The sequence below is a fragment of the Lissotriton helveticus genome, chromosome 8 (assembly GCF_964261635.1).
Source record: "Lissotriton helveticus chromosome 8, aLisHel1.1, whole genome shotgun sequence".
In the NCBI taxonomy this organism is placed as follows: domain Eukaryota; kingdom Metazoa; phylum Chordata; class Amphibia; order Caudata; family Salamandridae; genus Lissotriton; species Lissotriton helveticus.
In genome coordinates this window covers 1,009,384,508-1,009,411,725 of record NC_136069.1, presented here as the reverse complement: position 1 = coordinate 1,009,411,725, position 27,218 = coordinate 1,009,384,508, and the positions used below count along the sequence as shown (strand labels likewise).

The 27,218-nt window shown below is 41.8% G+C and overlaps 1 long non-coding RNA gene across 1 annotated transcript in view; it reads left to right on the top strand.

Moving 5' to 3' along the window:
- Positions 1–27,218, top strand: part of LOC144771854 (uncharacterized) — a 385,300-nt gene that overhangs the window by 111,971 nt on the left and 246,111 nt on the right. The window lies entirely within an intron of this gene.

Here is a 27,218-nt window from a genome sequence, read left to right as displayed (position 1 = left end):
TGTTCTTCTCACTGATTATTATTAATGACCTTTATAATGTATTTTTTATAACTAATGATTCTTATAATGTGTCTTTTATAATATTTCATGTTTGCTAATACTATGCTCTTGCTTACACGCACATTTTGCTTGTTTCTTGTCAACATTAGTGCTACCTCCTTCACACTCTGTGATATTAAGAAACTTGGCTTCTCTCACTGGTTTTGTTTTTTCTGTTTAATCTGGTGTTCTAAATTATTCATGATGTTTTTACACCACTGTCGCTATCACTATGTGTTAGCTTATTTTAAGCCTTATTTCGTTTTCTCCTAATCTATCCTGTAACTCATTCGGTTTTCCCCACCCACCCCCTTCCCGATCGGGCTCACGACCTCCAATTTATGGAGGCCGGCTTCCACCCTCTCCTCCCACTCCCCTCGATCCTTGTTTTTGTTTAAGGACTCCGGCACTGGGGATTCAAATCACGCAGCTTACCTGCTTGCGCTCGTTCTCCCCTTCGAGCTCTGCAGTCCTTTGTTAGCCCTTGTGCCACGAGTGGCCCTTGCTCTACCTCAGGAGCCGGGCCTGCGTGGCGCGTCATTAGAGGAGAGGACCTCGGCAACACACACGCAACGTCGTGTGGTTGCTAGGGGCCTTTCCTCTGTTATGGAATGCCGTCTCCTCGAAACAGCTGATTGCGGTCGAGCATATTGGACAGTTTCTATCGCGATCAGCTGTTCTTTCATTACGCGACCGTTTCTACTCAAAACAATTACTTTTTAGCAATGTATAAGCCCATTTAATAGTTATTTTGGGCAAATTTGCTTTATTACTTAAGCCTACCTGCAAAAAAAATAAAGGAGATTATCATTATCTTTATTATTATTAATATTATCTGCCTTAAAAAAAAGGGGGGAAGTAAGAGAAAGGAAAATTATACATAATACATTTTATAATTTAATATATATATATATAATCCTTCTTACTTACCTAATTATGTCCGATATGGACTCAGATGAAGGCAATACCCCCCTACCTAATATGGAGGATGAAACAATTAGAAGTATGATTCACAGGGAAATGAGATCATGCATGTTTTCGGCACTTTCTAGGGTTATGGCGTCAAAGAGGTCTCCTTCCCCTGGGGAGGATGATGCTTTACTATCTCAATATAACCCTACAGATGATGACAAAGTGGTCGAAATAAGGGGTAAAAAAAACAGAAAGAGAAATAATATAGATTATACCCCGAGGAGCACTATAACAGGTCATAGTACCTCAAGCTTTATGGGAGAGGCTCACTCCTCAGATGCTTCGGGTGTCCTTAGCGGCACAACATTTAAAGGTGTCCCCCGCGGCACAACATTTAAAGGTGTCCCTCGCGGCACACACTATCCTTGTGCTCAGGACAACGATCTCGAATTTTTTCATGATGACATCGATCATGATGAGAATAATTCCAAATTCCCTGATGAATACATCCTCGACCTGGATGAAGATAACCAGGAATTTGACTCACAACTCTTTGACGATAATATTCCCTCCTCCTCCAAAGATAACATTCTGGATCCTCTAGGGCAGGGGTACTCATAGTACGGCCCGCGTGCTGCCAGCGGCCCGGCAAGCCTTCCCTGGCGGCCCGCGGACCTTGAGAAATCCGTGTTTTACATTTTTTTTAAAAAAGAGTTTCAGCAAAAAGTCCTGGGGCAGCGCGACTCAGAGGCCTCAGAGACTCTGCTGCTCTGTGGGGGCTGGGCGATTCCCGGCATAGTCAGAGTGGGGCTGCAGGGGCGCTAAGAGGTGAACAAAGCCTCATTAACATGCAAATGGTCTTTGAAAGACCTGTGAAGTGCTGGGGTGTGGCTGTGTTGTGTCCAGAAGCTGTCTCAGCCCGGGCACACACAGGCAGGGTGAGATGAGAGAGGGGAACAGAGGGAGGTAGAAGGAGGGAGACAGAGGGATGGGGGAAGGGAGGGAGACAGAGGCAGACAGAGGGAGAGCGAGGGAGGGAGTGAAAGGTAGGGAGCGTGAGGGAGGGAGTGAAAGGGAGGCAGGCAGAGGGAGAGCGAGGGAGGGAGTGAAAGGGAGGCAGACACAGACAGAGGGAGAGCGAGGGAGGGAGGGAAAGGGAGTGAGAGTGAGGGAGGGAGGGAGAGCGAGGGAGGGAAAGGGAGTTAGACACAGACAGAGGGAGAGCGGGTGAGGGAAAGGGAGGCAGATACAGACAGAGGGAGAGCGAGAGAGGGAGAGCGAGGGAGGGAGGGACAGGGAGGGAGAGTGAGGGAGGGAGGGAAAGGGAGGCAGACAGAGGGAGGGAAAGGGAGGGGGGGAAAGGGAGAGAGGGAGGGAAAGGGAGGGAGGGAGGAAGGGAAAGGGAGGCAGACAGAGGGAGAGCGAGGGAGGGAGAGTGAGGGAGGGAAAAGAAGGAGAACGAGGGAGAGTGAGGGAGGGAGGGAAAGGAAGGCAGACAGAGGGAGAGAGAGGGAGGGAGGCAAAGGGAGGCAGGCAGAGGGAGGGAGAGGGAGAGCGAGGGAGGTAAAGGGAGGGAGAGCGAGGGAGAGAGAGGGAGAGTGAGGGAGGGAAAGGGAGGCAGAGGGAGAGCGAGGGAGGGAAAGGAGGGAGGGAAAGGGAGGCAGACAGAGGGAGAGTAAGGGAGGGAGGTAGAGGGAGGGAGGGAAAGGGAGGCAGACAGATGGAGAGGGAGGGAAAGGGAGGGAGAGCGAGGGAGAGAGTGAAAGGGAGGGAGAGCGAGGGAAGGAGGGAAAGGAAGGCAGACAGAGGGTGAGGGAGGGAGACAGGGAGGAAGGGAAAGGGAGGGGGAGGGAGACAGGGGGAGAGGGAGGGAGGGAGGGAGGGTAAGGGAGGGAGAGGAGGGAGAGGGAGGGAGGGAGGGAAAGGGAGGGAGAGCATGGGAGGGAAAGGGAGGGAGAGCGAGGGAGGGAGGGAAAGGGAGGGACAGCGAGGGAAAGGGAGGGAGAGCGAGGGAAAGGGAGGGAGAGCGAGGGAGGGAGGGAAAGGGAGGGAGACAGACTGAAGAAAAGGGAGGGAGAGGGAGACAGAGGGAGGGAGACCGAGGGAAGGAAAAGGAGTGAGAGGGAGACCGAGGGAGAGGGAGGGAGGGAGAAGGAGACAGAGGGAGGGGGGAAAGGGAGGGAGGGGAGGGGAGGGAGATGAGGGGAGGGAGAGGAAGAAAGGGAGAGGGAGACAGAGAAAGGGAGAGACAGAGAGAGGGAGACAGAGTGAGGGAGGGAGACCTCAGAGTGAGGGAGATCTCAGAGTGAGGGAGAGGGAAGGAGAGAGAGGGAGACAGAGGGAAGGAGGGAGAGGGAAGGAGAGAGAGAGAGAGACAGAGGGAATGAGGGAGAGGGAAGGAGAGAGAGGGAGACAGAGTAAGGGAGAGGGAAACAGTGAGGGAGAGGGAAACAGAGTGAGGAAGAGGGAAATAGAGAGAGGGAGAGGAAAACAGAGAGAGAGAGGGAGAGACAGCCTGAGTGAGTGAGACAGAGGGAGTGAGACAGTCAGAGTGAGTGAGACAGAGGGAGACAGAGAGACAGAGGAGAGAGGGAGAGAGAGGGAGGAAGAGAGAGAGAGGGAGAGCGAGGGATATAGAGGGAGAGAGAGAGGGAGGGAGACAGAGAGAGAAAGAGAGAGAAAGAAAGAACGAGAGAGAGATAGAGATGTGTGTATGCCGGGTCTGGTGGCTCAGTGGACAAAGGCGTCTGCTGCAGGGACCTGTGATCAACCTCATGGTCACAGTTTTTTTGTTTGTTGCTCTAGCCCGCCCCCTCCCCCACTTACCCCGCCCCCACTGGTGCGGCCCTCGGACACAAACCACACTGTAAATTTGGCCCTTCGAGAAAGTTTGTGAGTACCCATGCTCTAGGAGAAGAGATGCTTTCTCCTCTTAATATTAAGCATCCTCGCAGCTCAGAATGGGTCCCTCACCATCATGTTAGTAAATTTATTACAAAGTGGTTAAGAAACCCTTTGGAGAGAGACACCCGAAACCTCCTAAGAGCAGAATGCTCAAGACCATCTTTTGAGGGGAAAGTCTGCAATACTCCAAACCTTGACCCCAAACTTATAAAGTACCTTTTTAAACTCGGAAGAGATCCCAGAAAGGGGATGGAGAGGTCCCTTACAATTTGTTAGGACCATCTCCTTGATGTTTTAGGACCCCTGGTCAAAATCATAGATGCTGCAGAGGATAGCTATATTAATGGCTCTCCAATTAACACTGTTATTATCCGTGGCTGGAGCCAAAGGGCTTTAGTTTTATTAGGCAACGCTAATGCCGGGCTAAACTCAGAAAGAAGGAGGGTTGTGCTTACTAAAATTAGCCCTAAACTAAGTGACCTAGCTGATAAAGAGCCCTCTCTCAATCCGAAGGGCTGACTCTTTGGTGAAGACCTCATTGAAACATTGGGTAAATATGTTTCCACATTTACGGCTCTGGATAAGTCCCACCAAAACATGAAACGACTTTTCAACTCCAACAACCTTTTTGGCAGGGCCAGAAGAAGGGGGCAATCTTACGGCCACTTTAATCGCAGGCCCTACTCTAGGTCTAGAGGTTTCGGTGGAAGAGGATTCCAATCCTCCAATCAAGCACAATTCTTCCCTTCAAGAGGAAGAGGTTTCCGGTCCAGAGGCTTCCATGCAAGAGGAACATCTAATGACTCCAACTCTCAGAGTGTGTACTTCAATTCCTTATCCCGTTACCCTTTCTTCCCCAAAAGTGGGAGGCAGGCTAAAATTCTTTGCCCAAAACTGGAAACTTATCACTCAAGATCCTTGGGTCCGAAATACCGTAAATGGGTTTACTATAGACTTTACAGAAACTCCTATCCAAAATTACCTTCCCAGAGAAATTCCATTTACCATAGCTCAAGAGAAGATAACAGAGGAGGAGATATCCTCTATGCTTCAGAAAGGCGCTATCTTAGAAGTCCCGATGCATCTGCTGAAATTTATAAGCACTCTATTCCTCGTAGAGAAAAAAGGCAAGGGTTGGAGACCGGTTATAAATCTGAGAGAACTCAACAAATACCTTGTTTACAGACACTTCAAGATGGAAGGCATCCATCTTCTCAAGGACTTATTGCTAGAAGTGGACTGGCTGGTCAAGTTAGATCTGAAAGACGCTTATTTCACCATCCCTATGGCCAAGGAACATCAACCCTTCCTACAGTTCATTTGGAAGAACCGGCTGTTCCAATTCCAAGCTCTTCCTTTTGGTCTATCATCAGCCCCTTGGTGTTTCACCAAGATAATGAGATCAGTCGCCTCGTGTCTAAGAGAGAAGGGTATTCGTATGATCATATACCTAGACAATATCCTTATTATGTCCCAAGATTACTCTCAGATTCTCCAGGATCTCAAAACTGTAGTAGACCTTTTGGAGAATCTGGGATATTTTGTAAACAAAGAAAAGTCAATACTATCTCCCTCAAAATCCATGGAATTTCTTGGTTTCATAGTAGACACCACCAATTGTCTTCTTCTTCTCCCACCAAAGAAGATTTCTAAAATCAAGAAAGAGATAAAGCATGTCCTCAGACATCAGAATCTTTCTCTAAGGGAATTAGCCAGACTCCTGGGTCTTCTTTCTTCTTCTATCCAAGCTATCTTTCCGGGTCCCCTAAATTATCGAGCCCTTCAAAGGATAAAAGCAAAGGCTCTGAGATCAGGACTGTGGTACGGGGAGCGCGTTTCCTTGAACCAAGAAGCCATAGTGGAACTGACATGGTGGTTAGAGTGTAGTGTAGTTCCTATCATCCCAATAGGCTCTGCGCATTGGAATAATACCTACAGCAGTAAAGGCCTAGACCAGACGTTAACTAGGTCTACTACTGTCGATACTAGACTTAAAGTTTTGGGTTTGCCAGCTTAGCTCAGAGTTCACTAGAAACTTTCTCGAATGTTCAGGAAAGAATTAACTCCCCTGATTAGACAAGAAGGGATTTAGTTTCTGACAACCATACAACTTTGCTCTCCCCTAATCAAGAGTATATCTTGAGAGTCGTGTGAACAAAAGGCAATTTATTTTACTCAGTCAGTACGTGCATTCTTAGTCTCATCAGAATGTAGAGAAAAGGAAGAGACGGGCGTGTTCAATAAAAAGGTGTTATTTATTGATCAGTCTCTTTTCTCGTACAAGAGAAATGGATCGATATTATTGCAATACTTATAGTTAAGTAAAGTGCATACATTAAAAGCAATAGTATAAAATAATACTGTAAAAACATTGATATGGTTTCTAAGCCATAAGATGTTTTAAAATGAATAAAATATATTACATACACATATACATTTGACTAAACGTACTCAACTGGTGTTTCTAGATACGCCTACCCCGTGTACCTGACCTAAGTCTAATACGAGGGCGGGAATAGAAAGTTACAGTTTAAGTTAAGTTTGTTTTTGCCAAGTGAATAACTTAAGAATTCTCTGTGAGGGGTTATTCAGTTCTGTACCTGGAAGTTAGGGTGAATGAGGAATGGTATCTCTCTCTCTGGTCTCGATATTCCAGGCTGCCTGCGAGGGCTACCCAGAAACGCCGGGGCTGGATTTCTCGGCAGGAGAAGTCAGCGCGTCTCTCAGCGCGTCAGGAAGGCGGGGCTGCTGCCAGCGGGGTCTGCTCTGCTCTTGGCTTCGGCAAGTATGGCTGCTCCGTCTCGTCACCACGCGTGTGTTTGCATAGGGCAAGATCGGTAATATTTATACCTTTAAGGTGCCGAGATTGACGTAAGGATGGACATAGATACGTCAATAAGGATGTCATACGACTTGCTCGTTAGCACATTCTTTTACTGAAGTTCTCGGTGAAATCAAAACAATGGCCGCAGGGTTTTGCCCAGGTTGTCATAGGTTTGATTTGTTATGAGAACTCCGTATGCCTTATCAGGGGCTGGAGGAATATCGCTTGTCTAATTAGATCGCAAGCGTTATGACCTAATCAGATAACACGTTCCTGTGCCGTAGTGTGACTGCGTCAGATAACGGTATCGCATCATGGGGATTTTCTGCCTCATGGGCTGATTACTAGTTAACTTGTTAGTTTACTAACCAGAATAGGGTCAGGAATAGGGGGAGCGATTCAGGACCTATAGGAATACATCACACCCACTCCACGCTAACTATGTACATATTTACTAATCTATGCATAGTATAACATAGTACAACATACTATAGAGTATAGTGTATACCTTACCACCCCAAAATACATAAATGCATTTTGAAATTTTTCAAATATACGGAAAAATTGCAGACATATGTATTGTATGCACTCAAGCTGTAGAATAATGCCAAAGTAATCGCATTTGTATACATTATTGCTTATTTGGTATATGAGAATTACACATGAAATGGCTTCTTAATACAGAAAAAAAGTTTGAGACCATTCCATCACAGAATAATATATGTATGAACGTATCAGCGGGCAGCTAATGTCTATAAGCTATCTAAAATTTAGAAACCTTAGTTCTTTAAGAATAGTTCTTACTTTAAGCAGTAGATAGTGTCCCGAAAAATATGCAAAAATATTTGGGGCTGCTGAAAAATTGCTGTCCGTGAACTGGAGGGAAAATCTGTTCATGTGACTTTATTTTTAAAGTTGAAGGCCGAATTCAGGGAACGCCGTGTGCGAGCTTGCCAAAAAGTCTCTATTTCTGTTCTGGGGAGAACATCATATCATTCAGGCTTTCGAAAAAACTGTCAACAGCTTCCTGGGAAAGTTCCACTAACTCGGAAATAGGTGTAATCATGCATTCTTGCGCATGATTGTCTCCATTGACATTCTGATTTGTATTACTGACAGAAGGTCGTACCTGTTCGATGCTGCTTTCACCTTGAACTTCACTACCCATCAATCGTAGTGGTGAAGCTTCCACGAATGCCGTCATCAGGATTGGTAGCCTTTGAGGGCACCACAAAGCATGAACCTTGATCGGGCTCAACAATGTTTCTGCATCCATTGGCGCATCCGATTGTAGCGTCAGACAGGTGTCTAACACGCATTCTTCTCCGCATAGCAGACACCTCAATACAGGTAAAACACATCTTTGCCACATTGGTCGAAATGATAGAAACCAAGTCATGTTCAGGTCTCTAAGCCGGGAGAGTCCCAGGATTTTTGATATCCGGTCCCGGTATCCAATGGCTAGGATTGTTTCTTCCCTTGTCGCAAGAGTTTTGTCTGTGACATGGGTTGCCATAACGAAAAATAAGGACTAAGAATAGGATTCCTGCAATTAGTCCCAGGATCAGGGGAAGTCCGCCAAAAATCGAATGGACGAAATCTGGAAAAATACCCAGTATGGCTTTGAATGGTGTTAATGCCATCAAAAATACTGTCTTAAATACCTTTGAGACCCCATTGGTATCAGAAATATTTAAGATTTCATTCAGGATTTCCGCGAAATGTACGGGGGAATTAGTTGATAATAATGTATGTATCTCTGCAGTCGTCCTTGCGACTTGTAGATCATACGTTTCTTTTGATGACGAGAGCCTGGTAGGCGTCTGAAGAAGCACTGTTTTCATTCTGCTTAAAGTATCTATTCGAATAGAAGTAATTTTCAAATCGGGCCATGCCCTTGCCTCCCTGTCTGGGAAGGAGCTGGGGAACAATGAGCGTCCACAGCACTTGACCTTCGCAGTCGTAGTTAGTAGATAAGGAGTCCCGGGCATAAGACTACAACATTTGCGGTCTACAATAAGAATGTAACTCCCATTATAGAGTCTTTGAAAGAATGGTTCTATTTCTGTTGCAGGTGCGCCTTGCTGGTGACATGAAAGGTTGTATGAATTCCCTTCACAGGCTCCATGCAAACTAATTCCGTTACACAGAAGCGTGCCGCTTAGTGACATCGCACAATTATTGCCACTAACAAACACTTTCTGTCCTTTATTACTGACACATGCATGTGAATAGGGCAGGTTCCATGTTGTTTTAAGGTATCCTTTTCCCAATTTCTCGTACATGCCAGCCTGTATATATTTTTGGCAGTATTGAAACCTGAAGGTTGAGATTGGAATATTTATTATCCCATGTATTATCCATTCACTGACAGGTCGTTCTGACATTGTCACTGGTAATCTCTCAAGTTTCTCAATGCTCAGGATTGTATAATCAGCACCCTTTTGTGCCATACTGATTTGTCTATCAGTAAGGTTAAAGATTTGGAATAGTGACGTTGTGTTGATTAAACGCCAAGGCACATAGCCTGAACGCAGATTTTGTAACGTCCAGCCAAGCTGTACAATAGAACGCAATTGTGACTGACCGTGTTGTAATAACAGTAAGTCCTGCGATAATATGTCGATTGCTGAAGACACAATGCTGTCCAAAGAAAAAATTATTCTGGAGGACAGAGTCATTAACCCATTGTCCACTACAGAAAGTGATTTTTCCAAATTAATACGGTCAATTTCCCGTATTCTCTCTGCTGTTTCAATTTGAGTAACCTTCCAGGCCTCATTGTATGCTGCATATACAGAGGCTGCTATGAAACGCTTTTGACGCTGTTTGCGTGGTCCCAAAGTGAAATCACGCAAGTCAGCACCATCAGTAAGTAAAGTTAGGTGTTGCTTAATTTCTGCCAGTGTGGAAGTTTGTAGCCATTGAAGGCATAATTTGCCCACACTGTAGGTTGTTATTATCCCTGGGTGATGTCTTTGAGGATATCTAGGGTCTGGCCTGGTCATTTTGAACCCCTGTGTTTTGTTCAGGAACCTGTCTTGACAGTTATTAGTATCTGTGGGCCAGATCAACCACTGTTTCCAATCAGGATGTGTTCTGTTTTGGTTTAATATATGGTTTACGTCTATCTCTTCATCTGTAGAAGTGTTGCTAAACATTGTTGGCTTTGGAATAGACGGTTTATTTAAATCTTTGATTTTGGCTAGGCCAAGTCAGGTGGTTTGTTGAACAGTGTCATTTAAAAATATCATTTGTTCTGGGATCATGCAGGCTCTAAACAAAGCTTCTATACCCTGTACTTGCCATTCTTTTGTACCCCAAACACTTTTCAATTCAACATTTTTGTCCCAATAATCAAAACCAAAAGTATTCATTTTTTCAAAGAATGAGTCTGAATATAACAATTTTGTGTTGGTTATCATGGTCTTGGTCCCTGTTTTGTTTGACAATTTAAAATAAAATGTTTCAGCATTACTTGTGTTAAAACCTGAAAAATATGAATATTTGTCGTAAACGGTTCTTGAGCTCCCTTTTGGAGGTGTTGCACAATGTTCCCATTGATTATAATTTAAAACATTTCTAGGTTGTGCAGATCTATGTAAAAAATGGTTACCATAGTGGTTATAACAGTACATACTATCATAATTTGTAGAACCCTGCAAATAATCATGTTTGGTAAATTTAGCAGACATTACTAAGTCAGACATCATATTATTAATGCTTTCAAAGTCCCAATCATCAGCAAATGAGTTTGGTTTTACAAAGTCACTCAAGGAGATCTTAATTTGGTGTGGATATTTCAGGATCTCGACCGGACCATAAATTTCATAGTCAGTGTTGTCCCAAGCTACCCCACCAGGTATCGGATTGGCTGTGAAGTTGGCTGAAGAAAGTTCTCTTTTCTCGACGTGTGAAGATGTGTGTGGTTTGAGGATCAAGTTGATTTTCTGACTTGCTGTGTCCATTTTAGCGTATTTTCCCTCAAAGAAGCGTCCCAATGTTAGTATCAAGATGAGCCAAAGTATGAGGATAAATGCACCAAAACCCACCCAAAATTCAATCCATGGAGAAATCAGATATGTTTCTTTCAGTTGTTTCAAAAGTTCCTTAGCTTTATCTTTAAAGGTTTTTGATGATGGCTGTGTCTTTGATTCACTGAAGCCTTCAGAGGAATCATCGAAGTTTATGAAGTAGCCGGATGCAGTTCTGTCAATTGTTCCAATTGCTTCAGGATTTCTGTTTCTTGCATTTTCGTTTGGTACTTCATTATAGATTGGTGTCTCTCTGCTAAATGTTTTTATTTGGGATTTCAGAGGTCTTAGTTCTATTGCATTGTTGCATAGTCCATGTTGTTCTTCTGTAGGCGTTTCGAATGTGATGAGCCTCTTTGTTAGGACCTCTGTACTGGTAGCAAACCTTGGTGTTCTGCTACTTATTGGGAGTCCACTTGGCCTACTGTTTGTTATCGGCCACATGATTGTGGTTTTACCAGGTCGATGGATACAACTCGGTTCTCCTTTTTTCCAGCAAGTGGCGGTAGTACAACTGATCTTGTCCCGTTGACAGACAAGACAGGAACTGCTTTTCTGTAAGAAGGCCCAAATTCCTTCTTTACCACGATCTTCTCCCTGACTAGATCCCCGACTTTTGGAATCCAGACAGGTCTTGCTGGGACAGGTGGTGGTTCTTCAGTGGTTGTTGGCTGTTGTTTCAACTTTATGTTGCTCAGGTCTTTTCTTGTTTTGTTTAAGTCCTGCAAAATAGCCAAACGGTCTTTGATATCAAAGCTTTTTTCTTTCACCACTGAAGTCTGACTATCAATGTCAGAGATCATCATCCTAGTTCCAAATAATAATTCGTACGCACTGAATCCCTTCAGAGAATTTCTTGGCAAGTTATTGAGACTACGTTGGACACTTATTAGATGTTTGACCCACCCAGCTCCCGAACCTAATATCCTTTCCGCTATAGATTGCTTTATGCCTTGGTTTTTTCTTTACACTATCCCGTACCCTCAGGAAGGAAATGAGAAGATTCCCGCTGGGCTATGCTCATTTGGTCATGTTTCCCCTCAGGCTTGAGGGCTAGAGTGGAGACAATGGTCAAACGTAGCATGCTCTTAGCGTATATGCCATTTAGACTCGCAAATCTTTGTATAACAGTCCGGACGTCAGCCGAGTGCTGGTGATCTACATTATAAGTGGAACTAGCCTGTATATGTTAATCGCAACCCTTCCTTTTTACTCCTGATTTTTTCTGGAGTAGAACTACGAGGTATTAAACTGTTTCTCTCCCCACTGCGATCTCTGTTGCAGTCTGGGCAGTTTTTTACAAACATGGTGTGACGCAGGCTCATGCCTGGCCACCAGTACCTTGATTGTAATTCTTCCAGAGAATTTTTTAGTTTGAGGTGTCTGAGACCCTCGCCCATATGTGCGTCTGCGATTAACAAGTTTCTCCTGTCCATGTTTGGAATCACTCTATCCCCCACTCCAGGGATTCGAGCAAAAGGGACGGAGTTTGCATCGATTATGTATGTATAATTGAGTGGATAGTTGATCGGTAACGCTGAGCAGTCGCCTTTTGATGACGTTTTCACCGCCAGCACTGTTTCACCGTTAATGTATTTTAATGTACGCTTTTTTCGAACTACGGGAGCCGATTTAGTGGCTGCCGCTGCGGCCGTTTCAGCCAATGAATTCCCTGCAACGTGAACGCCATCACGCTGATGACTCACTGAGTGAGTCACGTGAGTCTTTGGTAGTTCTTTTTGTAAAAGAGCTATTTGTTCCCAGAGCAGTTTCTGCTTTATTGGTGCATCTGTGTTATCTTTGTAACCGTTTTGAATCCATGTCTGCAAATCCTTGTTATATGATTTGACGCAGTAATATGAATCTGACACTATAAGTGTCGGGAATTCGCGATCCGCATTATCTAGCGCCATTTTCAGAGCTAATATTTCAGTTTGTTGTTCTGAATTAGTTTCTACTGAGTGTGTCTTTGTTAATAGAGGTTTTAGTTTACCTCCGCGCCACACTTCTTTTGTAATCTCACATGTGGGGTTGTATGCTTGTTCTCCCCAAACGGAGGGTTGAGCATGTCCGTCTGTATAGATTACACAGGCGTAATGTCGTAAAGGCAGAATGTCGATTGGCAGAGGGTATGTTTTTTCATATTCTAGATTTTCCATTTCTTCTAGTTCTGGATCAAAGTAGTAGTATACTTTGTCCGATGTGATTGAATTCACCCATTGTATCCATTCCGGATTCAATGTTGTTCTTGGTAAATTACACGGTGTTGTTAATGCCTCAAAGGCTGATTCAGCTGTTCTGACTGTGATATGTCTACCGTCTGCTTGATCTTTTTCTCTAGCTATTGCGGTTTGAACTGCATGAACAATTTTTTCTTTGTTGCTGAATTTCTGTTCAGCTTTTGTGTACAAGTGTGATTTGAATGCAATTGGTACCTTTTCTCCCTCATTAGAGGTCAGGTATGTGAATCCGCATCTTCCTGGGATGACTCGAATCACAAGATTGCGTGTGTTATCACGTGTTTCTAATTTTGTTTTAATTAGCATGTCTGTTTGTAGGGATCTCAAAATTTCTGTGTGTATTTGAGTCCAATTGGATCTTTTAAAATCTGGTTTTATCAGATCATAAAGGGGTTTGACCCTTTCTGCGTAATTTGCAATGTATGTTCTTCCGAAGTTTAGGAAGCCTAGAATCGACTGTAAGTTTTTTAGTGTTCTAGGTGCTTGGAGTACGGCACATTTCTCTAGGAAATTGTCAGCTTTTGCCTTCACTTGATAACTCATATCCTAAGAACAGGACTGTCAGATGGGCAATTCTGGATTTTTTAAAGTTGAATTTGTAACCCTCTGCAGCGAACCCAAGTATTATGGTGTTCACTCTTTTCAAGTGAGTCTCCAAGTCATCATCTGTTAAGTAAATGTCATCGACATAAGATAATGCTTCATCATCATATAGTTGTAGTAATTCTGTTACTCTCGCTGAGAATACCCCCGGGCTGTTCTTGTACCCCTGGGCTAACCGACAGAATTGTTTTTGAGTGCCATTTATTGAGAACGCAGTTAAATATCTGCTCTCTGGTGCTATGTTTTGACAAAAGAATCCATTAGAAATGTCTAATGTTGTTTTGTATTTTTTGCGCACTATGTTATTCATTAGTGCAGCACTATGTGAGTTTTGCACTGCAAAGGTTTTGCAACATGTGTTAAGGTGTCGGTAATCCAAAACTAGACGGTATGAATTGTCTGGTTTGGAGACCGGAAACAAAGGGTTGTTCATTTGTGAGGTGCAAGTTTCAATCACCCCCTGGTATTCTAGCTGATCTAGTATTTCATTTACCTGTTTTTTAGCTTCTTGCTTAATTGGGTACTGCCTTTGTGCAGTAGGTTGTGATTTTAACTGGATTTTGTGAGGAGGAGAATCCTCATCCCATCCCACGTGATTTTTATATAAAGCAGGAGCTAGAGCCACTGCCCACTTTCTAGCAAGTGTGTATTTTTTATGAATTGGAATTTGATTTGAGAAGGCAGGCATAATTATTTCTTTGCCATGAGGGCACTCCCTGACAAACTCTGGTGGCCAGTCTTTTTCAGCTAGAAGGATGTCATAGCCCTTGGAGAGATTATCCCAAAATAGTCCCCTTATTTTCCTAGTCTTATCTCCCTCTATATGCAATGTTATTTCGTATATTTTGTGAGGTTTGCTAACTCTGGTGTCCGCAGTTTCCACTTGAAGATATTCATTCGTGTCCACTGTCTCCAGATGATTCATAAGGACTTTGCGAGCTATGCTCACTTCTGCTGCGCTGTCTAGCATTGTCTGAGCCCACTCTCCGTTTTTCAGTTGTGTCCTCAGTATTCTCGGCATTGTTAACTACCTTGATACTGGCTACCTTCTTTTTTGGAAATTGTAATTTCTTTTTTAGTTGAGCAGGTTCCTTGTCTTTGGACTTGGCGTGCTCTTCTCTTTGTTCTGATCGTCCTCTTCTTTCCGATTTCTGCGAGAAAGTCTGAAAAGATTGAGAGGGACGTGTATCAATGTCTTGATATCTATCAGGCTTCTTTATATTATCCCTATTTCTAAGGTTATATCTATTCCCAGAGGGGTCACTCTGGGGTGACCTGTGTCTTTGGTTCGGAGATTTTTCTCTTCGCCTAGGAGACCTTCCTCGGGACTGGAATTTCTTTTCTTTAGGATTGGATTGTTTGTTTCCATCCCAGTTCTTTTTTGGTGATGTAGATTTATTATTAAAAAATATTTTTTCTGGACTTTCAATCAGTTGCGGTTTTACTGGTATTCCACCTAAACTATCTCTACCTAGTTCCTCATAGGATTTTTCTATGATTCTGGCAATTTCCGCTGGTTGGTCTGCTATATCTATCTATTTTAACCTCTGGCGGATCGCCACGTTTGCTGCTTCTCCTTTTATGTTGGCTAATAATATAGCCGAGACCTGCTTGAAGTCTTTCAGTAATTTCATACCAAGAGTTAAAGCGGGTTCTGGACCGTATTCGTCTTGAATTTGTTTTAGCACATCTGGTATTACCGAAATGGATGGAACACCGTGCGTTTTTGTGTAGATGGAAGCAAAGACTGTACCCCAAGTGTCACAGTCCTCAATGTGTGGTGCGATTCCCATTGGAAGACAGATAGTCAGAATCCTGTGTTTTTCTAATGGGGTGGTGTCAGGAAACACCGCCTCTATTTGGGTGATTTTCTGTGCCAACCAGAATGGTATTTGTTCCCGTTTAGCCGGTACTTTACCTAGGCAGGACTGGATGTTCTGTGGTGTAATTTTATTTGTGTTCCCCTGGTGAGGGGTCAGCTGTGGGAGTTTAATCGCTGGCTGAATTGTTGAAGTCCGCATCACATACTGGACTAATTGTCTATGTATTTTTATTAATTGTTTTAGCTGTGTTAACAGCTCTGCTGCTGGCATCTCATTGATGTCTGGATGTGGTGTGTATCCGGCTAGGACCGGCCACGTTGCTCCTGGTCTACCTAAAGGACCGAGCCTGGTGATGTGATTATTATGTTTTAGGGCGCCATCAAATAAGAGCAAATGCTCTTGAAATTTGAGTGGTACTTCCACCTCCTCGAAAGGAGTGTACTCATTAGGAGGTTCCTCTATTTTGTAATAGTGGAAGTACTTTGTTACAGCATTTGCTGCTGGAAAATGTATCCATGAATAGTATACCTCTGTCTGCCGATATTCGTGTGCCTCAATTACGAATATGACTGTGCCACCTCTAGGTGTCAGTCCATTTTCTATAAGTTTTAAAGTTATAGATCTCCTTTTGATGACCGGGATGAGTATTATATCCTCGTCTGCTGCCTGCATGGTAGCGTCAGCTGCTGCGAGTTCAGTTGCTAATCTAACTGCCTCTCTTTCATCCTCATTTTCTGACATTTTACTGTCCAAAAGGTTATTTTGTTTGTTTGCAGATCAGGTTTCTTGTGGAAACAAAGGTTAGATGCACAATATTTTGGAACTGTGTATCCTTCAACGTTGACTATACCAAGAACCATACATAGGAGTTCCCTCCTGCGAGGTCTGGCGGATATAACCTTTCACCCACTCCAGACGTCTTTGGAGTATTGTGGGAAAAGGGGTGTGAGTGAGAAAGCACGACTGAGTTACTCTAAATGTCTTACGTTAGTTTTATCGCCCTTTCCAAACGCGTTGGGCGCCATGTAGTGTAGTTCCTATCATCCCAATAGGCTCTGCGCATTGGAATAATACCTACAGCAGTAAAGGCCTAGACCAGACGTTAACTAGGTCTACTACTGTCGATACTAGACTTAAAGTTTTGGGTTTGCCAGCTTAGCTCAGAGTTCACTAGAAACTTTCTCGAATGTTCAGGAAAGAATTAACTCCCCTGATTAGACAAGAAGGGATTTAGTTTCTGACAACCATAGAACATGACAACTTTGCTCTCCCCTAATCAAGAGTATATCTCGAGAGTCGTGTGAACAAAAGGCAATTTATTTTACTCAGTCAGTACGTGCATTCTTCGTCTCATCAGAATGTAGAGAAAAGGAAGAGACGGGCGTGTTCAATAAAAAGGTGTTATTTATTGATCAGTCTCTTTTCTCGTACAAGAGAAATGGATCGATATTATTGCAATACTTATAGTTAAGTAAAGTGCATACATTAAAAGCAATAGTATAAAATAATACTGTAAAAACATTGATATGGTTTCTAAGCCATAAGATGTTTTAAAATGAATAAAATATATTACATACACATATACATTTGACTAAACGTACTCAACTGGTGTTTCTAGATACGCCTACCCCGTGTACCTGACCTAAGTCTAATACGAGGGCGGGAATAGAAAGTTACAGTTTAAGTTAAGTTTGTTTTTGCCAAGTGAATAACTTAAGAATTCTCTGTGAGGGGTTATTCAGTTCTGTACCTGGAAGTTAGGGTGAATGAGGAATGGTATCTCTCTCTCTGGTCTCGATATTCCAGGCTGCCTGCGAGGGCTACCCAGAAACGCCGGGGCTGGATTTCTCGGCAGGAGAAGTCAGCGCGTCTCTCAGCGCGTCAGGAAGGCGGGGCTGCTGCCAGCGGGGTCTGCTCTGCTCTTGGCTTCGGCAAGTATGGCTGCTCCGTCTCGTCACCACGCGTGTGTTTGCATAGGGCAAGATCGGTAATATTTATACCTTTAAGGTGCCGAGATTGACGTAAGGATGGACATAGATACGTCAATAAGGATGTCATACGACTTGCTCGTTAGCACATTCTTTTACTGAAGTTCTCGGTGAAATCAAAACAATGGCCGCAGGGTTTTGCCCAGGTTGTCATAGGTTTGATTTGTTATGAGAACTCCGTATGCCTTATCAGGGGCTGGAGGAATATCGCTTGTCTAATTAGATCGCAAGCGTTATGACCTAATCAGATAACACGTTCCTGTGCCGTAGTGTGACTGCGTCAGATAACGGTATCTGCATCATGGGGATTTTCTGCCTCATGGGCTGATTACTAGTTAACTTGTTAGTTTACTAACCAGAATAGGGTCAGGAATAGGGGGATCGATTCAGGACCTATAGGAATACATCACAAGAGAATCTGGATGCTTGGAATGGGAGAGCGATATTTGGTTCGGCACCAGACTTTATCTTAGAATCAGACGCGAGCCTTCATGGCTGGGCTGCCTGTATTTTAGATCAGAACACTGGGGGAGTATGGTCTCAGGAAGAATCTATGCACCATAGTAGTTTCTTAGAACTCGCCGCAGGTCTTTATGCGTTGATGAGTTTCAAGCACTCTCTTCAGGGCAGATCTGTTATTCTCAAGATGGACAACATGTCCGCAGTAGCTTACATAAATCGCCTAGGAGGTACCAAGTCAGTAGATCTATCAAATTTGACCATAAAACTTTGGATGTTCTGCCTAGAACACAAGATCTCTCTAAGAGCAGAATACCTTCCAGGGAAATCCAACCTTTGTGCGGATTGGAACTTGAGATTCCCCTTGGATCACACCGACTGGAAGCTCAACACCTCCGTGTTCAACTCTCTCAACAAATTTTAGGGTCCCTTCGAAATAGATCTATTCATGAGCAGACTGACATTCCAGTTGGAGAATTATTACAGCTGGATGCCCGACCCAGGTGCTCTAGCAGTGAACGCATTTCTCCAGTCATGGGAAGGGATCAATGCATATGCCTTTCTCCCTTTTGCCATGATTCAGAGAGTCCTTCAGAAGGTGAGACACCAACGCACTTCAATTGTCCTGGTGACTCCCTTTTGGCCATCCCAAGCCTGGTTTCGGACTACTCTGGAACTGGCTTACGATCTTCCATTCCTTATTCCTCCCCTCATGGACCTAGTTACAGACATAGACGGTCAAATTCACCCTCTTGTTCAAACAGGGAATTTGAACCTTCTTGCCTGGAGAGTGCCAGGAGATCCAATGATCTCACAAGACTTTTGTCGACAGCTTCAACTCTCCTCGGAGAGTCTTGGGCTCCTGGAACACACTACAGGTATAACAACATTTGGAAAATTTGGTTTCGTTGGTGCCTGGAAAGGAACCTGGATTCCGTACAAGCTCCTATCGTTGATATAGCTAATGTCCTTGTGGAACAATTTGATAGAGGTCTTAGTTATAGGTCTATCAATTGTTACAGGTCAGCTATTTCAGCAGGTCATGCCCTAGTCAATGGCAAAACGGTAGGTAAGAATGCTATTATTTGTAGAATCCTAAAAAAAGTATTAGACTTAGGAGACCTCCAAAACCTAGATATCAATCTCTGTGGGATGTTAAATTAATGCTTGACCTTTTCTGTAGTTGGCCTGCTAACTCTCTTTTAAACAGAAAGAATCTTTCAATCAAATTAGCTACTCTTCTTTGTTGGATTTGTTGTCGAAGAGTCTCCGATGTAAAAGCTCTTGATATTTCTTATAGATCTTATGATATTTTTGGAGTCAAACTTGAACTACATAGAAGAACCAAGACTATGTCTGACTCTATTTTTTATCCTCGCTTTGATTTATGTAAAATACTTTGTGTTGTGGATTGTATGAAAGAATATGACTTAAGAATGAATTGTCTTCGCCCTTCTGGTGTACATCAATTACTTATATCTTTCGTTAAACCTCATAAAGGTGGTACCTCTGCCTCTATTGCTAGATGGGTCAAAATTGTTATGAACCTGGCAGGTATTGATTTGAACATTTTCAAACCACATTCTATCAGAGGTGCAATGGCTAGTAAGTCTTTTTGGTCTGGTAGTAAGTTAGATGATATTCTTAAAGCTGCTGATTGTTCTAACTCCAGAACTTTTGCTCATCACTATTGCAAACCTATTTCTCACATGTCTGATGTTGTTTTACATGGCTACCAACATGCATAATGGTAGCCTCCGGTCTTGTAATGAAATTGCGATTCTCATATTACCATGACTAAAGAATCTGGATTTCATTAAAGACACGGAGGCTCACATTATCCCTCCCACCCTTTCCCTTGGGTGGTTGGATAGTTGGTTTTATCTTACAGTATACCTTTTATATACTCTGTATATTGTATTTTCATGTTCTGATTACTTTGCAGTCATTATGATTATACTTTTAATATGCACCCTTTTTGTTTGAAAGTTTTATATCTTCTCTCTTTTTCAGATAATCTCTCGTAACTTCTTTGCTGTATTCCACGGATCAATGTATTCATCTTTCTTCTTCAAGATACACTATGTGCTTATGGAGTTCTACTTCAAGTTTGTTGGATTGTTCCTCCAAGTTTTTTGATCTGCGGATTGTTCCTTCTAGTTTATTGGACTGTTCCTGCTATTTTATTGAACCATTTTCTTCCTTTTCACCGCATTTAAGGCTGATTGCCTAGTGCTCATGCCATTTATTTATTATCTAATGTTCTAATATTGAACTTGCTTTATGATGTATGCGGCTGCTTGGTTCTGCATTTACAGTTGTATGCATAATGTTAGCCTCCATGTCTTTAATGAAATCCAGATTCTCTAGTCAAGGTAATAGGAGAATTGCAATTTTCTTCTTCAGTCAGGGGATTGTCCGTAAGATTGATGACAGTTTGTGCTTTGCTGACTGATAAATCACTATTTATTTCCGATTCCATTGTTTTTTTGTATTCCTGGTAAACTGCTTTTGTGTTGCGTTGTTTGCAGTGTATCCTTTGCCCCCATCTTTTTCTGTTTCTTTTACATTTTTCATGGCACCCTGGGCACGTGGATGAAGTGTTTGACGCCCGTCTTGTCTTAGACAGTCCACCTCTTGTGCCAGGGTGTATTTTTGAAACCCCAACAGTTGAGCTCTTGTTGTTTCATTATCGGATCCGCTGTCTATTGCGGAACTTAAATCCGATGCAGATAATGCAGATGGCATTTCTTTTGACTGTATCTGTTGGGCCGGTGGGGGTTGAGCTGCCTTTTTATGCGCTTTGACACTATCGTACTTTTTCGAGAAAGTAAAAATCTGCCCATGTTCATAATCGAGTTTATCCCGCTGAAACTTAAATGCTTTTCTCTTTTTAATGACTTCTTCTTCCCGGGATAAGCGGGCAAACATGTCTTCTCTGTATCTAACAATAGTGTCAGTTACCTCCACTTTATTAATTTCAGCATTGATGGTATCTATTTCTTTTTGCAGTTTTTCCCGGTCGCTTTCAGCATATTTTACTAAAAGGACTACCAACTGTCTCGATGACTCTAAGTTGACTTCTGCCCATTCTCTTAGCATATATGTATATATATATATATATATATATATATATATATATATATATATATATATATTCACTGAAAAAACCATAGGTTATAGACCATATATAGTTAGGAATTAGCATTTACAAAACCTTGAAAATTCACTGAAAAAACCATAGGTTATACACCATATATAGTTAGGAATTAGCATTTAAAAAACCTTATTTTACTCACACAAAACCATTGAAATTCCATATATAGTTAGTTGTACTAACTATATATCGCGCACCCGCAATCCACTGCTGATCATGTCACATATTACATCATTCATGACATGGTCAGTGACATCACTGATGACATCACTGATGACATCTCAAATTACATCACTGATGACATCACTGATGACATCTCAAATGACATCACTGATGACATCACTGATGCCATCACTGATGACATCTCAAATAACATCACTGATGACATCACTGATGACATCTCATTTGACATTACTGATCACATCACTGATGACATCATTCATGTGATAATACGATGAACCTCTTCAGACTCTAATATAACCTTATATACACTCAGTGAAAACAGACACTCACAGACTGTCACTCATCCATGGAGTTACTCACACACCTAGTCAGTCATGCAAAGAATCAATCACACCTCCATTTCCTCAACTATACAGTTATACACACCTTACTTATTGAAACATATACTAACACATATTTACTCACTTATACAATCCTGGATACAAGTTCACAATGATCCATACAGCCACTCACACATTCACTGGCTCTTATGCACAGTTATTTATATATGTCAACTCTCACATGTACTGTGTTTTACATATGTACTTACTTTGACATGTAGCACTGAGATATCCATTCACTCACCAATACACTCATGCACACAGTCAACCACCCATACAGATGTTTCCACATGCACTTTTGAACCCATACACCTAGTGAATCAACTGCTCACACATCTATGCAGAGAGTCATACACCTCCCAGCCACCCATAAACACTCTCAGTCTCCCATACAATTACTTGGGCAACCAATTAATGACCCATATAGTTAATCATATAGCTACTGATCAACACATGCAGCAGTTTACAGAACAACAGACATAATGATGCACAAATTAAGACAGTTTAGTCACTAACCCATGCACTCAGTGAGACACATTTAATCACTCACTCATACAGTCAGTCATGCACCTACTAAATCCTTTGTTCAGACACTTATACATCCACTCATTCTTCAATATGTAAGACATATTTTAACTTTACAGAAACATACAGTCACTGGATGTTGTCATCAGTGATGTCATCAGTGATGTCATTTGAGATGTCATCAGTGATGTCATCAGTGATGTCATTTGAGATGTCATCAGTGATGTCATCAGTGATGTCACTGACCATGTCATGAATGATGTAATATGTGACATGATCAGCAGTGGATTGCGAGTGCGCGATATATAGTTAGTACAACTAACTATATATGGAATTTCAATGGTTTTGTGTGAGTAAAATAAGGTTTTTTAAATGCTAATTCCTAACTATATATGGTGTATAACCTATGGTTTTTTCAGTGAATTTTCAAGGTTTTGTAAATGCTAATTCCTAACTATAAATGGTCTATAACCTATGGTTTTTTCAGTGAATTTCATTGGTTTTTTAAAAGCTAATATCTATAGCTGTAAAATGTATTCTTCTTTAAATCCAAAAATATATTTTATATGTTTATTAATAATTTTTTTTAAATATTTTTTTTGTTTCGCTCCCGGTCCGCGAACCGGGAAGCTTCCCGTTAGCTCAATTTAAAGCCGCGACCCGGTAAGAAATCAACATAGTGACGGTATCGCGTTGCCGCGTAATGCGTCTTATGACGTACTGCGTTAGCGCACCCGGAAGTGCCCCGGGGCGCGGACCGAGGCGCGAAACGCAGCTCCCCGGAAGCGATCCGCGGCGCGTCGCGAAAACGCGACGTATCGCGTTGCCGCGTAATGCGTCTTGTGACGTACCGCGTTAGCGCACCCGGAAGTGCACCGGGGCGCGGACCGAGGCGCGAAGCGCAGCGACCCGGAAGCTATCCGGGGCGCGGACCGGAGCGCGTAACGTAAGCATAACAGGTCATGTGACTTGTTAATAACACTTTTCATTGGTTCATTTCACTTTTGGTTTCATAATGATGTAAGGCTAGGTCAGGTGACCTAAAAATAACACTTTTCATTGGTTGAGAAGTATTGTTTTTCCCAAATGATGAAAACCCCTCCTTCTTTCCTCACTCTGACTTTCATCATTGTGAGAGGAAGACCTTTACTACTATATGAGAAATGGCTTCATTGGTAGCTTCAGCTGGTGGACCCCCACCACCACCTCCACCTCCTCATGGGAAGAGAGGACCACCTCCCCAGGTCATTACCAACACTGAGGAGGAAGATGAAGAAATGGATGAGGAGGGAGAAGAACCACAGTTCTTAGAAGAGGTGCCCCGGGTTTCCAGAAAGAAAGCCAGTTTCATCTGGCAGTTTTATTCGATCCCTCGTGGCCAAAAAAAAGTCAATGCGAGGTATGTCACCTGCCGCATATGCAAAGAACAATTATCAAGAGGGACGGACAAGAAATATAGTTACGGAAATCACACAATGCACAGGCACATGACAAGGAAGCATCCACTAAATTACAGCCGGGCGGAAATAAGGGATATGCAGGACAATCCAAGACCAACTCCTGTGGCCAGACCAAGATTACCAATTGCATTAACACCAGAAGAGGCACGGGAAACTGTGCCAAATATACAAGAACATTTTGGCCACATGATACACTCTTGTATGCACTGTCGTGCGTTGTTAGCGTGTGGCAACATGAGCATCAATGCTATAAACCTGGCGTATGAACACCATGATTGCCCTAACCGCCCCCAGTAATTTTTTTTTGCTCCTGTTGAGCCCTTTTCAACGCCTGTTTTTTGTTGTTTCCCCCCCCAAAAAAATATAAAATCGTTCAAAAAATACAAAAAAAACAAAAAATGTTCAAAAAATAAATAAATAAATAAAACAACAAAAATATAAAAAAAAAGTTCTTTTCAGAACTACCTTCCCTTTCAAAAAAAATTGATAGAATGTTTAGCACTCTGGCAAGCTCTATTTCTTTTTGTTCGCTCCCAGGTTAGCTTCCCGGTACGCGGACCGGGAGCTAACCCAAAAAAATTAAAAAAAAAAAAAAGAGTAAGTATAAGGAAAGTAAACAGAGAGTGATGTTAAAAGAAAGACAGCTATAGGGAGTAAAGAAGAGATACTGTTTAATAGATCTATTTACCGAAGAAAAGACGGAAGAGGGTATAATTGTGAAAAACAAAATAGATAACGAAGTGAAAGAAAAAAAAAGAGAGTATAACATTAACAAAGAAGAGTTTCTTGGAGAATGTGAGTGAATGTTCAAAATAAGATTAAAACATGAGGAATAACAGAGAGAAAAAATAGAAAACAGAAAACAAAAAATAACAGAAAAAGATTAATTGAAACAGCAAAGAAATGTAAGTAACATAGAGCCATATCATCAACATAGGCAATAAAAGTTTTGCAGCTTTTATTGGCAGAAATGTGTCGCTAAAGCTGCTTTTAGCGGCAGAAAACTGCCGCTAAAACCACTTTTGCACCAGTTTTCTGCCAATAAAAAGAGCAATAATTTTATTGGCTGTATTCATAATATGCCCCTTAGTGTGCTTCAACTACACAGAGAAAGCATTATGAACAAGTAGTGATAGAGTGATCAGTCAAAGACACTAAGAGTAATAGAGACGGAGTGAGTGAACAAGAGTGAGGAACTATGAGAAGAGAGGGACTGAGAAAAAGAGTGGAAGGAGTTGAGTAAGTAGGTAATAGAGAAAGGAATGAGGGAAGTAGCAAAGGCAGGAAACTGAGGGTTAAAGAAATGAAGCAGTGGAACTAATAGTAGGTGAATGTGATAGAAATAAAGAGTACAAATCATTTACCTTATAATTGTCGTTAAATTACTCACTTTTTGTTTTTATACTTTCAATCTGTGAAAGAGAGAACAAACATTTCAAAAATATTAAAACATGTATTTAAAAATTACAAAAGACAAGGGAAAAGATTGAAGGACAAACAGTTTTTCAACAACTTTGACACTTACAGAAGCTTCTGCTTCTCCAGGCCCCCTACACAGTCCTAAAGATATACATTTTAAACTAACAGTATCTTGATGCAGATGAAGTGAGGCCTATCTTAAAACATTGTGCATCTTTTGCATTGCTGTTGTCTCAGAAAAGTGTCGCAAGACACTAAAATTTTAAATAATTGCTTCAGGATGCCAATAAGATGTGTCCTATCCAGAGGTTTGTTTGAGGTGAGGCCTACTCAGGGTTGCAGATGAAATTTCGAGTTGTTGAAGAGAATAGAGGACATAATACATGTGAAGGTCTACCAATGAAGTGAGTCATGTCCACTGCACTCTTGAACAAAGTCCAAACCTCCTATGTTTCCCTGGACAGACCTAAACTTGATCTGCACAATGTGATTCGTAATGATAGGAAACACAGGTGATGTAATTGAAATACGTGCAATTTATTTTGCTCATTTCACAATCACATCACTTGTGTTTCCTTTGCTTAGGTATCTCATTGTGCAGATGTAGTCTAGCATATGAAAGAATACGCAGAAGTGCAGCACTGCATGCAACAACTTTGACACTTACAGAAGCCTCACCTTCTCCATGCCTCCTACACAGTTCTACATATACATCATAAATGCAAACAGTACAGAATTATTTATACATGTTAAATGGTTTATTTTTGCTGTTCTCAGAATGTATCAAAATTCACTAAAAACAGTGACTTGAAGGTATTCATCATATAACAGCGGGGAAAAAAAACACAATCAAAATGATTGTGTTTAAAAAACCCATACAACATCATAAATCAAAAATCAGAACTCCTTAAAGTTAACTTACTTTCCATGACGTCAAAGGATGTCCTATGAACAGCTTACACTCTTTTGTGCTGTTATTACTTTCAGCCCGCCACTTTCTGAAAGAAAATCTCCATCGTTTTTAAAAACATGTTACATGCAATAAATGACTTCTTCTCTCTACCACAAGTTTCCACAAGGCCAAATCTTGTCAGACCCATTTATAACTCTTGGATTTCTTGTAAGCCAATCCCGTCATTTGGCATTTCCGCAACTTTCAGAATTAAAATGTTGAAGATCATTTTCACAATCCTGGAATAGTAATATCTTCCCCTTCTTGCTCAGTCATGTTCTACATTTCCTATGACACTGATACTGCTTACTATGAAGCAGACTTACACTAACTCTATGACTACTACAATTATTTAATTCTCTACATCACTTTCAATCACAAAGCAATGTAAAACAGTAGACAGCGTTGCAGACTTACATTCCCTCTACTCTATGTTTTGATTGGCTGCTTCAATTAGCTTATAAAAAGAAATAGTTTTTCTGAACTCATTCAAAGTGCATTTATTTCTCCATGACGTCCAGTCTTATGGTTAGAACTTATGTCTCTGAACTACACTTATCCTCAAGGCCAAATTGTGTAGGAGCCATTAGAACTTCTTGAAATTCCACAGAGCACATCCCAAGATTATTTCCCTAAAATTTTGGTTTTAAAAACACCAGGTAAGAGTTTTTAAGGTCATACGGCAATTTTTTTTTGAAAATTAAAACAGAATCGTTGCAGAATGACCAGCCATTTCTAGACTTTAAATAAGCTGTGTAATGTCCTGATGTTATTGAAGGGCCGTCATGATATATAATTGCTGCAGTTACAAAAGTCCTTCCTGATATTGACAACTGCGAAGCTACAAAATTTTTAATTAAAGTTGTCAATTTTGTTCCATCAGGCCTACATCGTTGGAACATTAAAATGACATACTGGCCATATGTTCGTATAAATAATGTGGACATCATTTCAGATTTACATTGGCTACACTCCATGTTGTGATCAGCTGCTTTTACTAGCTTATTAAAGGAGACTGATTTACTGTCTGGCAAAGTTAAATATATAAATCTTTCTGAGTCTACACTAGTAGTACTTGATACCATACAGTTCTCGCAGTCATGCTGCCATTGATAAGAAAGCCCAAACAGCTGATCTACATCTACACCTTCAGCATGCAATACATCAAGCATATACATTAAAAACTCCTGACAATCTTGCTGAATATTTTGAGAGAATTGTGTTTGGCCTGAACATCTGTCTAACAGATTTCGAATTTCAGACACACTTTCTATGTTTCTTCTATCAGTGCTACATTTCTCTAACACAGAATTTAA